Source organism: Bombina bombina, chromosome 10 (genome assembly GCF_027579735.1).
Source record: "Bombina bombina isolate aBomBom1 chromosome 10, aBomBom1.pri, whole genome shotgun sequence".
In the NCBI taxonomy this organism is placed as follows: Eukaryota; Metazoa; Chordata; class Amphibia; order Anura; family Bombinatoridae; genus Bombina; species Bombina bombina.
In genome coordinates this window covers 97,844,089-97,858,184 of record NC_069508.1, presented here as the reverse complement: position 1 = coordinate 97,858,184, position 14,096 = coordinate 97,844,089, and the positions used below count along the sequence as shown (strand labels likewise).

General features: G+C 34.2%; 1 long non-coding RNA gene across 1 annotated transcript; it reads right to left on the bottom strand.

The window, feature by feature from the left end:
• Positions 1–4,121: 4,121 nt before the first annotated feature.
• LOC128641185 (uncharacterized) lies at positions 4,122–4,561 on the bottom strand. Its single transcript, XR_008399450.1, has 3 exons — positions 4,494–4,561; positions 4,261–4,373; positions 4,122–4,138 (listed from the first exon to the last, which is right to left on the bottom strand). It is a non-coding gene; the product is annotated as an uncharacterized LOC128641185 (long non-coding RNA).
• Between the last annotated feature and the right edge of the window lie 9,535 nt (positions 4,562–14,096).

The following is a 14,096-nucleotide window of genomic DNA, read 5'->3' as shown; positions in this document are numbered from 1 at the left end:
TTCCTTTTATCAAGTGTTATTCGTTTATCATCTTATTATATTAAATCAATCTATGTTTTTCTAGCTATTTCTCCTATTGTGGTTTATTTGTATATTATCATCAAACATTACTTTATATTGAGTGTGTAAGAATTTTATACTTATCACTTCTTATCATCAAATTTGGTTATTACTTTTACCCATAGTTTTTAATACTTAAAGCTATTGTAGCGCCACTTTTAATTTATTCTATCACTTATGATATTAATTCTATGTTACTTGCATTTTGCAAAATAAATGCATTACTTTCAATATATATATATATATATATATATATATATATATATATATATATATATATATATATATATATATATACACACACACGTACACTACCACCACAATCAGACATAGTAACATGTACACTCAGACACATATACACACATTATGGGAGATGCCTCAGATTGGGTTTATTCTTGTCTGCTCTGAGCTGCAACAACTCTGTGGGTGGTGCTGGACGCTGGTGCTCGCGGCTCATAGGAAATACTAGTCATGGTGAGCAATGGAGCTAAGCAGACCTGCAGTGCTCACTCACTGCCTCTCTCCATAACTTAACATGTGAATAAAATACATATATATTTTATTTATAAGTATTAATTGTTTGTATTCATTCAGTTTTGACCGCATATGGCCAGTGCCCCTGACTGCACGTCCCTGCTACCTAGGTATCTAGTTTTCAGCAAAAGATTATCAAGCGATATTTTATGTACATTTCCTAAATAAAAGTACAGTAAATGGGAAACTTATTTTAAATTGCTGCACTCTGTAAAGGGCGTCTCTCATTGTCCTCATGAATTTTTATGTGTTTTATATCTCTTATTCTAAACTCTGTTGTCTTTTCTCTACTTTACAAGCACACACTCTGTCTCATACACACACATACACAAAAAAACAAAACAAAAACAAATTAATCAAAACCAATCCCTTTTATGTGTTAGTTAATCCAGTTTGCCTTGACACTTTCTTTGCAGGGATATTTATTATTTAACCCTAAATTTGTCACTGTTCAGACAGAGCAAAAGTTTTAAGTTCTCTATTTACTTCTACTGTACTGACATTGTTTTCTCTGGGTATCTTTGTTGAAATTAAGCAGGAAGAAAAGCTCAGGAGTGTGCACGTCTCTTGATCACTAAATGGCAGCAGTTTTGCAAGAATGAATTGAAAGAGCACTGGATGTCTGCAGTCTGCACTATTTCCTGCCATTTAGGGGCCCAGAATGCCTTGCCTCTACCTAGGTATCTTGTTTTCAACATAGAATATCAAGAGATATTTGTGGTACATTTCCTAAATAGAATTTAATAGGAAACTTATTTAAAATTGCTGCGCTCTGCAGTTGGGCGTCCCTCATTGTGCATAGGAAATTGAAGGCTTTTATATCTCTTTTTTATTCTAAACTCTCTAGTTTTATTTCCAAGTGCTACTATCCTCTCCCTTGTGGTTTGGTACGGTAAGTACTAGGTACATTAGTAATTTAAAATGAATCACATAATCACCTTACTAACTTGGAAGTTTTTCTAACACCAAGGATGGCATGATTTAGGCCAAACATTTCACCCCTAAAAATTTAAAACAAAAGGTGTGCAATTATATATTTAAAAAGAAATTAATGTCGAAAAAATTTCAAATGTTTATCTAATCAACAATTTGAAGTTTATTTTTGACATTATCTTTTTAATGCTTGACACCTTTTTAAAAGCCTCTCTCTTAAAAGGCACATGGTATTGTGCCATCCATGCCACCATGGTAGTTTACTTTTGAAACATGCCAAGAATGGAATGGATTTTTATTTCACCTGTAAATTTGCTTCCTTCCAGTTATCCTTTTTAGGAATCTGAGAAGAATACTTTGCAATTGATTATGGTCTGTAATAGCAGACCTCTTAAAGGGACATAACATGCTATTTAAAATCAGCTAATAATAAATTCATTAATTATTTAAAGGATTATGCAAGTTCAATTTTAACATTCAAGATTGTGATATAATACAGGATTTTAATAAACTTTAAAAGTTAAAGTATTTATATCTAAATGTGCACATCACAAATACTCAGCCTGAGTCTTACTAATTGACTTACTTATTGATCATCTTTAAGATTAACAGAATATATTAAAAGATGACCTATTCAAAAAAGTTATATTACACAGAATCAGTGGATAAACACTGCAGTGCACAACTGCACATTTACTGAGTGAATAATTTTATAAATGTTCATAATTGTTCATTCTCAGACAGTCACACAGCACAGAGATGAACCAGTTACAAGTTGGTTCCTTTTTTTTCTTGTAGACAAGAAATCTTTAGACATATTTTCTCTAAAGTAAAACAAAACAACTATTGATAATTTTATTGACAAATTTTTGTTCATTGAAGATAATCAAATCAGTCACGCTTGCCTTTAGCCTCTGTCTCACCCACAGCTCTTGTGTCAAACTTAATTTTATTGTAAGATTAAGAAAATCTATACCTTGTATAGAAATTAGTGGCCACAAAAAAAAAAAAATTCTAACTTTGAAAAAGAAAAAAAAAATCCGAAAGTAATGTTTTTTAGTCTATTATAATATTCAAAAAGGTGAAATTTGTTGAGATAAAACTCTCAGCAGCAGCAACAGTTATAATTAAATACACAGTCAAATAAGGGCCGGCTTTAGAATTCTGAAAGGATCCTGTATAAAAAAAAAAGAGATTCATTAAGTAAACAGTAAACAAAAATAACATGCAAACCTATGTAAAAGAAAGGTAATGCATTAAAGGGGTATGCAATAGTAATAACTATATTATTACCTTTCAGAGATGGAAAAGGCCTTTTAGAAAATTGTACCAACTCGTATCAGCAGCAACAGGAGTTATTAAATACACAGTCAAATAAGGGCCGGCTTTAGAATTCTGAAAGGATCCTGTATAAAAAAGAAAAACACAGAGATTCATTAAGTAAACAGTACACAAAAATAACATGCAAACCTATGTAAAAGAAAGCCAATGCATTAAAGGGGTATGCAATACTAATAATTATATTATTACCTTTCAGAGATGGAAAATGCCTTTTAGAAAATTGTACCAACTCTCAGCAACAGCAAAAACAGTAATTATTAAATACACAGTCAAATAAGGGCTGGCTTTAGTATTCTAAAAGCATCCTGTATAATAAAGAAAAACACAGAGATTCATTAAGTAAACAGTACACAAAAATAACACATGCAAATCCTATGTAAAAGAAAGCCAATGCATTAATGGGGTGTGCAATACTAATAACTATATTATTACCTTTCAGAGATGGAAAATGCCTTTTAGAAAATTGTACCAACTCTCAGCAGCAGCAACAGTTATTATTAAATACACAGTCAAATGTGGGCCGACTTTAGAATTCTGAAAGGATCCTGTATAAAAAAGAAAAACACAGTGATTCATTAAGTAAACAGTACACAAAAATAACACATGCAAACCTATGTAAAAGAAAGCCAATGCATTAAAGGGGTATGCAATACTAATAACTATATACCTTTCAGAGATGGAGAATTCCTTTTAGAAAATTGTACCAACTCGCAGCAGCAGCAGCAACAGCAGTTATTAAATACACAGTCAAATAAGGGCCGGCTTTAGAATTCTGAAAGGATCCTGTATAAAAAAGAAAAAAAAAGAGATTCATTAAGTAAACAGTAAACAAAAATAACATGCAAACCTGTGTAAAAGAAAGCTAATGCATTAAAGGGGTATGCACTATGCAATAGTAATAACTATAGTATTACCTTTCAGAGATGGAAAATGCCTTTTAGAAAAATGAACCAACTCTCAGCAGCAGCAAAAGCAGCAATTATTAAATACACAGTCAAATAAGGGCCGGCTTAAGAATTCTGAAAGGATCCTGTATAAAAAAGAAAAACACAGAGATTCATTAAGTAAACAGTACACAAAAATAACATGCAAACCTATGTAAAAGAAAGACAATGCATTAAAGCGGTGTGCAATACTAATAACTATATTATTACCTTTCAGAGATGGAAAATGCCTTTTAGAAAATTGTACCAAGTCTCAGCAGCAGCAAAAACAGTAATTATTAAATACATAGTCAAATAAGGGCCGACTTTCGAATTCTGAAAGGATCCTGTATAAAAAAGAAAAACACAGTGATTCATTAAGTAAACAGTACACAAAAATAACACATGCAAACCTATGTAAAAGAAAGCCAATGCATTAAAGGGGTATGCAATACTAATAACTATATACCTTTCAGAGATGGAGAATTCCTTTTAGAAAATTGTACCAACTCGCAGCAGCAGCAACAGCAGTTATTAAATACACAGTCAAATAAGGGCCGGCTTTAGAATTCTGAAAGGATACTGCATAAAAAAAAAAAAAACAGAGATTAATTAAGTAAACAATACACAAAAATAACATGCAAACCTATGTAAAAGAAAGTCAATGAATTAAAGGGGTATGCAATACTAATAACTATATACCTTTCAGAGATGGAAAATTCCTTTTAGAAAATTGTACCAACTCTCAGCAGCAACAGCTGTTATTAAATACACAGTCAAATAAGGGCCGGGCCCGGCTTTAGAATTCTGAAAGGATCCTGTATAATAGCAAAAAATAAAACAGGAAAAATAAAACAGGTTCTTTAAGTAAATAAAACAGTAGACAACAAATAATTTAAAAGTTAAATTATCTTTATAACCACTTTCCTACCTTAGAGAGCTTGTGGAGCATTCAGCAGGAGAAGTCCTCTTCTTTAAAGAAACCCATGTTTTGCGCCATTTTTTTAATATTCACAAGGTGGTGAATGGTAGATTTTTCATGTTCTTTTTTACAAAAGAAATACTATAATTTGCAGAAATAGCAGCAGCAGTAGCAACATCAACTGTAGATTATGAATGCCGAATATCATATAACATTAAATTCTAGTAGTACAAGACACTGTCTATCTGATTCGAAATCCAGCAGCAGTAGCAGTAGGTAGGTAGGCCAGCCGAGGAAGCAGTTAAAGGACATAAAAAATAATAATTCTCTTTTATAATTTGATTTATAAAAAAATATTTTTAGGTTTTATATCCTTTTAAAAAAATAATTTGGGGGAGGTTTACATATTTGTATCCACCTCAAACACAATTGGTCTTTGTTCTGAAGGTTCATCGTCTATATCACTGCTGCCGGTAGTGTTTTGTCTGATAGCCTCCAACTGATGTTGTTCTGGTATCCAGTGTTGATTCATTTTGATAAATGTTAAACGGTCAACATTTACACTAGATAGTCTATTTCATTGATCAGTCACAACACTACCAGCAGCACTTAACACACGCTCTGACTGAACACTCGTTGGGGGACAACTTAAATATTGAACTGCAATATGTGACAATTCAGGCCATAATATTTTTTTGGCTTTCCAGTAACTAAGTGGGTCAGAACGAGGCTCGATAAAAGTGTTATCCAACATATATGCAGTTACCATTTGCACTGAAGAACACTGATTGTCTTCATGTAATCTTGCATCTTGACCTGTAGCCATAATGCCATATTTGCCAAAAAGACCCCACAATGAGTTAGTGGAATTACCTCCGCACACTGAATTGTCAGATATTGAGTCAGACTCAGAACTGTTACAATCTGGGAAAGAAGGCCGACCACTACCAGTGCAACTGCTGCTAGATTTCTTTGTAGAGTTGTTTGAGTTTGCTCGCCGATTAATTTCAATTTCTTGCTTGACTTTGGAGATGAGTACTTCCTTGCATCTCTCAACCGTATGTTCTTTTCCCTCTACAAAATTATACATCGGACCTTTAAAACGTGGGTCCAAAAGAGTAGCAAGAAGGTACTCATCTCTTTTTTTTGATGGAGATGATCCTTGGATCTTTCAACAAACAAATAATTAATTTTCTTGCAAGCTGAGCAAGATCAAACAACTCTATATCATCATCATCTTCATCTTCATCAGATAGACAGTTATCTTGTACTTGATGCAAGGAACTCAGTCTAGTTTCAAGAAGCGAAATTAATGGAAGGACCTGACTAAGGCTTGCATCTTGTTCACTTACCATTAATGTTGCCTCTTTAAACGGCTGAAGAACCTTGCACACATCATTCATAAGATGCCTCTGTGCCGAAGTCAAATGGACTCCATCTAATGTTTTTCTTAAAGTCATAAGGTATTCAATTATTGCCTTTCGTTGTTCATAAAGGCGTTGAAGCATGTCAAACGTGCTATTCCATTGCGTAGAAACATCATGAGTTGATGGCGTGTCAAATTATTATTTTCTTGTAATGTTAGTAACGAATTTTGGGCATGGTATGAACGGTGGAAATGCGAGCATATCTTTCGTGAAGCATTCAACATGTCATGAATATGTGTTGAATCTGAAAGAAATTTGTTAACAACCAAATTTAATATATGTGCAAAACAAGGCACATGTATCATTTGTCCATTCCTGAGTGTACAAACAATGTTAGAGCCATTGTCTGAAGACACAAAGCCAACCGTGAGGCTGCGTGGCAAAAAACAATCATTTATTACTTCATTCAGCTTATCAAGAATATTAGCTGCATTGTGATTCTTTCGTTCAAAACTATTCATGCACAGTGTTGCATGCTTACAATAAGATATGTGTCACATTGGCCTTGAGGAAACATACTCATTACAGTCATTACTTACAACAAATGATACCCAATGTGCAGTCACAGTCATTTAGTCTGCACCCTGTGGACTTGTCCACATGTCAGTTGTAATATGAACTTTGTTACACTCTGACATTTCTAATTGTTTGCCAACATTTTGTAAAACAAGTTTATGAATTTCGGGAACACCTTTTCGTGAAAAATAATGATGCCTCGGGGTTTGCCAACGGGGAACCACTGTTTGCATTAATTCCTGAAAGCCTTGACCTTCAACAAAATTAAAAGGAAGCATATCGATTGCAAGCATTTTTGCAACTTTAAAATTAATTTGGCGAACACGTTCATGGTTTGGGGGATATTTTTGACCACTTTCAAAAGCAACTTGTAAAGTACTCTGCCGCTTAGACACTGCTGTACTCCCAGAAATTGGCAATAAATTTGATAAAAGTTGATTGCTGCTGCTGCATGAACTTCTACTGGTGTTATTAAAGCCATCATCATTGGCAGTAGGTGGTAGCATAACATTAGTATTTCTTTCTGTGGATAAAGCAACATTTTTATTTAAATATCCGTCCCATATCACTTTGTGTCTCCTATTCATATGAGACCGCAAGGAAGTGGTTCCCAAATTACTTCCTGCTTTTCCTTGACTTATTTTTTTATTACATATTTTACATGTTGCTTTACTTTGATCTAGTTTATCGACAGAATAAAAATTCCAAACTACACTACCACCTACTGCACTACTACGTGATCTGGGAGTCGTAATGGATGATGATGATGGAATTTCCATTACAGCAGCACCAGCTGCTCTTATTTCACAACTTGTAAAGTACTCTGCCGCTTAGACACTGCTGTACTCCCAGAAATTGGCAATAAATTTGATAAAAGTTGATTGTTGCTGCTGCATGAACTTCTACTGGTGTTATTAAAGCCATCATCATTGGCAGTAGGTGGTAGCATAACATTAGTATTTCTTTCTGTGGATAAAGCAACATTTTTATTTAAATATCTGTCCCATATCACTTTGTGTCTACTATTCATATGAGACCGCAAGGAAGTGGTTCCCAAATTACTTCCTGCTTTTCCTTGAATTATTTTTTTATTACATATTTTACATGTTGCTTTACTTTGATCTAGTTTATCGACAGAATAAAAATTCCAAACTACACTACCACCTACTGCACTACTACGTGATCTGGGAGTCGTAATGGATGATGATGATGGAATTTCCATTACAGCAGCACCAGCTGCTCTTATTTCACAAGTTGCAACTTGTGGTGGTGTAGCATCTAGTGGTTCAATTGTGGGATTTTTTCTTTGTTTGGACCCGTTGGCATTAGAATGAATTCTATCTGACTGTGACTACAACATTGGTGACTCTTTGGATGGAATAGCACGTTTGAGATGCTTTTGGAACAGTGGATACGTAGAGGTGATGGTGCAAGGTGGATTTTGTTCCTAAATGGTACTGCAATCTGAATCATCAGAATCACAATGAAGAGTTGGAGTATACACAGATCCTTCAGATAAACAATCTTCAAATTCCAATTCAGAATTATTTTCATTTTCTACAGAGATGCTGCTACTGCTGCTGCTATTCCTTCCGGATGTTTCCATAGTTATTTCAAGATCAACTCCATTATCACCTGCTGGGTCTCTGGATAATTCATTAATAGAAGTGGATTTTTCTAATGCTGCTTCCTGCGAGCACTGCTGCTCTGCATGTTCAGATACAATTGGGGGATTTTTTTTCTTCAAAAAGGCATGAATTGCCATTGTTTGACGACCACTGCGTGTGGTTCCGGAAACATTGTTTTCTTTAACTACTTCAACTGCATCATTATTGGTCTCCATTAGCTTTTGCTGCTGTTGACTGCTGCTGCTGGAAGCTGAAATCATTCTTCTTGCAACTTTTTTAGGCATCTTGGTAGATTCCAATTAAAGAGAACACTGCTTTAATTTTATTGAATAATAAAATTTGATGAGTGACAAAATGCTATTGCACTTCTGTATGAGGGGCCGTTAGGGACATAATTCAGCTTTGCTTATACTTTGCGTTCGTCACAGAATCGTTTACATCATATAGTGAGAAATGTTTATCATATAATGAAATGCATATTTTATATAGTGAAATCCATATGTCATATACTGAAATCCATGTATCATATAATGAAATTGATATACTATATACTGAAATGAATATATTATATACTGAAATCAATATATCACAGAATGAAACCCATATGCCATATAGTGAAATCGATATGTTATATACTGAATTGCATGGCATATACTGAAATCAATGTCATATACTGAAATGTATATCCTATATAATGAAATCCACATACCATATACTGAAAACCATATGCTGTATACTGAAATACATATGTCATATACTGAAATGTCTATGCTATATAATGAAATCCATATATAATATACTGAAATGCATATATCATATACTGAAATCAATATTTCATATACTGAAATCAATATTTCATATATTGAAATCCATGTCATATACTGAAATATATGTCATACTGAAATGCATATATCATATACTGAAATCAATATTTCATATACTGAAATCAATATTTCATATATTGAAATCCATGTCATATACTGAAATATATGTCATATAATGAAATTCATATACTATATAGTGAAAAGAATATATCATATAATGAAATCCATATATCATGTGCTGAAATCCATGTCATATAAGGAAATGCATATTCTATGTAGTGAAATCCATATTCTATATAGTGAAAACCATATTTTATATAATGAAATACATATTCTATATAGTGAAATCAATATACTATATACTGAAACTGATAGAGTGAAAATTGTATTTTCATATACTGAAATTAGTCATCAGTCACATGACCCTGACCTTGCCCTGACCCTGGCTCATTGCTACTTTTCCCTGTGAGTCTAGTTTTGCAGTCAAAGGAAGCAGTCCTAGGTGAGTACAATAATGACTATCCTGTGTTCTTAGCTAGAATAGAGGGAGACCCCCAGACAATACAGGCCCTGATCAGACATGCACAACAGCCTCCAGACATAAAGACACACATTTTAATCCTTGCTTCTTTCAAGGTAGCCATGAGTTTTAACATATGCATCATTATCATCTATCTGTATATCTATTTATCTAACATATCTGGTATCTATCATCTATCTATCTATCTATCTATCTATCATCTAGCTCTATCTATCTACTTTATGTGTCAATATATCTATACAAGTGTTTAAATGCAGAATGCTCCCATGTATTGCCCACTTGCTGATCTGCCATACAGTGTATAACATTAGGAAGTTTGGGATTATAAAAGTGTGTAAAAAAACTTGCTTAAAGGGACAATAAACTAAAAATTGCACATTCATGATTTAAATTGAGCATGTGGTTTTAAACAACTTTCCACCTTGATTCTATTCTATAATTTTCTCCCTTCCCTTGTTATCCTTTGTTGAAAAGCAGATCTATTCAGGCTCATGAGCAGCAAAGCAATACTGATTGATAGCTGCTGATTGTTGGCTACACATATTTTCCTACTGTTATTGGTCCATCCAATGTGTTCAGCTAGCTCACAGTAGTGCATTGTCACTACTTTGATAAAGGATACCAAGAGAATAAAGAAAATTTGAAAAAAGAAGTGCATTGAAAAGCTGTTCAAAAAAATATCTGCCCTATCTGAATCATAAAAGATAAATACTTACACGGCTTATACAGAGTAGTTCAGAAACCTGTGCCTGGCTACCATGTTTTTTTTTTCTTTCTTTAATTTTTAAATAAAGCTTTGCTAGATGATGACCTTGATAAATGAGTCTTACATGGCACAGTGCAGAGGTTTAGTAGGTACCGTAATATATATATATATGTGATTTAGTAGGTACCGTAATATATATATATATATATATATGTGATTTACTAGGTACCGTAATAGTAATATATATATATGATTTAGTGGTGAAATTATTAGTGCCCCCCCAGTTCTGACTGTGGTATCTTATGTGGCCCCTATATATAGTTCCCAGAGTCACCACTGCTGCACAAATTCTGCTGACGGCAGCAGTGAGAGCAGACGTGTAGCTGCAGATTGCAGAAGCATGGGAGGAAGAGAGGTCATTTTTACTTAAAGGGACAGGAAACACCAAAATTTTCTTTCATGATTTGTATAGAACATACAATTTAAATACAAATTCCAATTAACTTCCATTAACAAAATTGCTTTGTTCTCTTGTTATCCTTTGCTGAAGAAACAGCATTGCACTGCTGGCAGCTAGCTGAACACATCTAGTTAGCCAATCACAAGAGACAAATGTTTGGTGGAACCAATCAGCTGCTAGCTCCCATTAGTGTAGGATATGTGCGTATTCTTTTTCAACAAGGGATACCAAGAGCACAAAGCACATTTGAAAATAGAAGTGAATTGAAAAGTGTCTTAAAATTACTTGCTCTATCTGAATCATGCAAGTTTAATTTTGTCTTTCCTATCCCTTTAAGTTATAGGGGCCGATTTAACAATGTGCAGGCGGACATGAGCCGCTGTATCGGATCTTGCCTGCCGCACATCCATAAATTCCGACAGCATACGCTGTCGGCATTTATCATTGCACAAGCAGTACTAGTGAAATGCTTGTGCAATGCAACCCCCTGCACATTCTCTACCAATCGGCTGCTAGCAGGGGGTGTCAATCAACCTGATCGAATCTGATCGTGCTGATTGCTGTTCGCCGCCTCAGATAGAAACATAGATATTGACGGCAGATAAGAGCCATAGGCCCAGCAAGTCTGCCCCACCTTACCTAACAGTATAAACTTATCTAGTTCGTAGGATAGCCCTATGCTTGTCCCATGCATTTTTAAAGTCCCCCACAGTGTTTGTTGCTACTACCTCTTGAGGAAGTTTATTCCATAAATCAATCACTCTTTCTGTAAAGAAGTGCTTCCTCAAATTACTCCTGAATCTACTACCCTTTAGATTGGGTAGTTAAGGAGCATCGGTCTTAAGACCGCTTCTTTTTAACTTACATTTCCAACGAGCCTGAAGGATCTTGCGGAAACAGCTGCATTCACAGCTTGTTAAATTGGCCCCATAGTGTGGCTGTCTGTCATTATCAGTTATTTCCTAAATTATAACTAAATATTCCTATTATTAAAATAAGAGACTTAAATTATATGGCTTTATTTATATCAAATTAAAGGGACATGAAACCCAAATTTTTTATTTCATGATACAGAAAGTATATGCAATTTTAAACAACTTTCTAATTTACTTCTATTTTCTAACTTACTTCATTTTCTTGATATTATTTGCTGAAAAGCATATCTAGATAGGCTCGTTAGCTGCTGATTGGTGACTGCACATAGATGCCTTGTGTGATTGGCTCACCCATGTGCATTGCTATTTCTTCAACAAAGGATATATAAAAAATTAAGCAAATTAGATAATAGAAGTAAATTGGAATGTTGTTTAAAATTTTATTCTCTACTTGAATTATAAAATATTTTTTTTGGTTTAGTGTCCCTTTAAACACTGTATGCAAATAAAGCATAGTCTTTTTTTTCTAATACAAACATATTCACTTTACCTCAAGTTCCACATCTATTTGTCTTACTATGTCTGATCTATCTATCATCTATCTATCATCTGTCTGTCCATCATCTATCTGTCTAGCTATCATATATCTATCTATTTGTATATCTATGAATTTATCTATCATCTATCTATATATATATCTACCTGTATATATATCTCTCTATCATCTATCTATCTATCATCTATCTATCTATCTATCTATCTATCTATCTATCTATCTATCTATCTATCATCTATCATCTCTCTATCATCTATCTGTCTGTCTTTCTATTTTTGAGTCTATCATCTGTCTGTCTGTCCAGCTATCATATATCCATCTATTTTTATATCTATTTATCTATCATCTATCTATCTGTATATCTTCTATTGTCTATCTATATGTGTATCTATCTCTTTCTCTCTATCATCTATCTATCTACCTATCATCTGTTTGTCTATCTATCTCTCTATCTATTTATCTATCTGTCTATCTACCATCAATCTGTCTGTCTATCATATATCTATCTATATGTATATCTATCTATCTATCTATCTATCTATTATCTATCTGTATATCTTTCTATCTATATGTTTGTCTATCTCTATCTATCTGTATATCTATCTATCTACAGGAGAGTTTAAATGCAGAATGCTTCCATGTATTGACCACTTGCTGATCTGCCATACAGTGTATAACATTAGCATTGTGTGTGAAAATAATTCAACTTTGCTTATAGTTTTTGTCATAGGGCTCCATGTACGAAGCAGCGAAAGCTGCTCCGGAGCCTTTGCGGGGCAGGTTCGCATATGCGAGCCTGCTTCCCGCAATGTAAGAAGCATCGGTCAGCAAAATCACAGAGAGCACGCTCGCTCTCGGTGATTGACAGCCCCTTCAGTCGCGTGATTGGTCGCGCGATTGAAGGGGCGGGCATTACACACTCCGATGAGTGTGTAATGATACATACGGGAAAGCGGATCAACAGATCTGCTGCCTGTGGGTAGCGAAGGCGGGTGGACAGCTTCGCGAGTTGAGGAGCTGTCCGCCCGCCATTTAGTACAAGGAGCCCATAGAATTGGTTACATCATATAGTGAGAAATGTTTATCATAAAATGAAATCCATATTCTATAGTGAAATCCATATTTTATATAATGAAATACATTTTCTATATAGTGAAATCAATATACTATATACTGAAACTGATAAGAGTGAAAATTGTATTTTCATATACTGAAATTAGTCATCAGTCACATGACCCTGACCTTGCCCTGACCCTGGCTCATTGCTACTTTTCCCTGTGAGTCTAGTTTTGCAGTCAAAGGAAGCAGTCCTAGGTGAGTACAATAATGACTATCCTGTGTTCTCAGCTAGAATAGAGAGAGACCCCCAGACAATACAGGCCCTGGTCAGACATGCACAACAGCCTCCAGACATAAAGACACACATTTTAATCCTTGCTTCTTTCAAGGTAGCCATGAGTTTTAACATATGCATCATTATCATCTATCTGTATATCTATTTATCTAACATATATCTATCTATCTATCTATCTATCTATACAGTATATATCTATATAGTATATATCTATCTATCTATCTATCTATCTATCTATCTATCTATCTATCTATCTATCTATCTACAGGAGAGTTTAAATGCAGAATGCTCCCATGTATTGCCCACTTGCTGATCTGCTGCCATACAGTGTATAACATTAGCAAGTTTGGGATTATAAAAGTGTGTAAAAAACTTGCTTAAAGGGACAATAAAGTAAAAATGACACATACATGATTTAAATAGAGCATGTGGTTTTAAACAACTTTCCACTTTGATTCTATTATATAATTTTCTCCCTTCCCTTGTTATCCTTTGT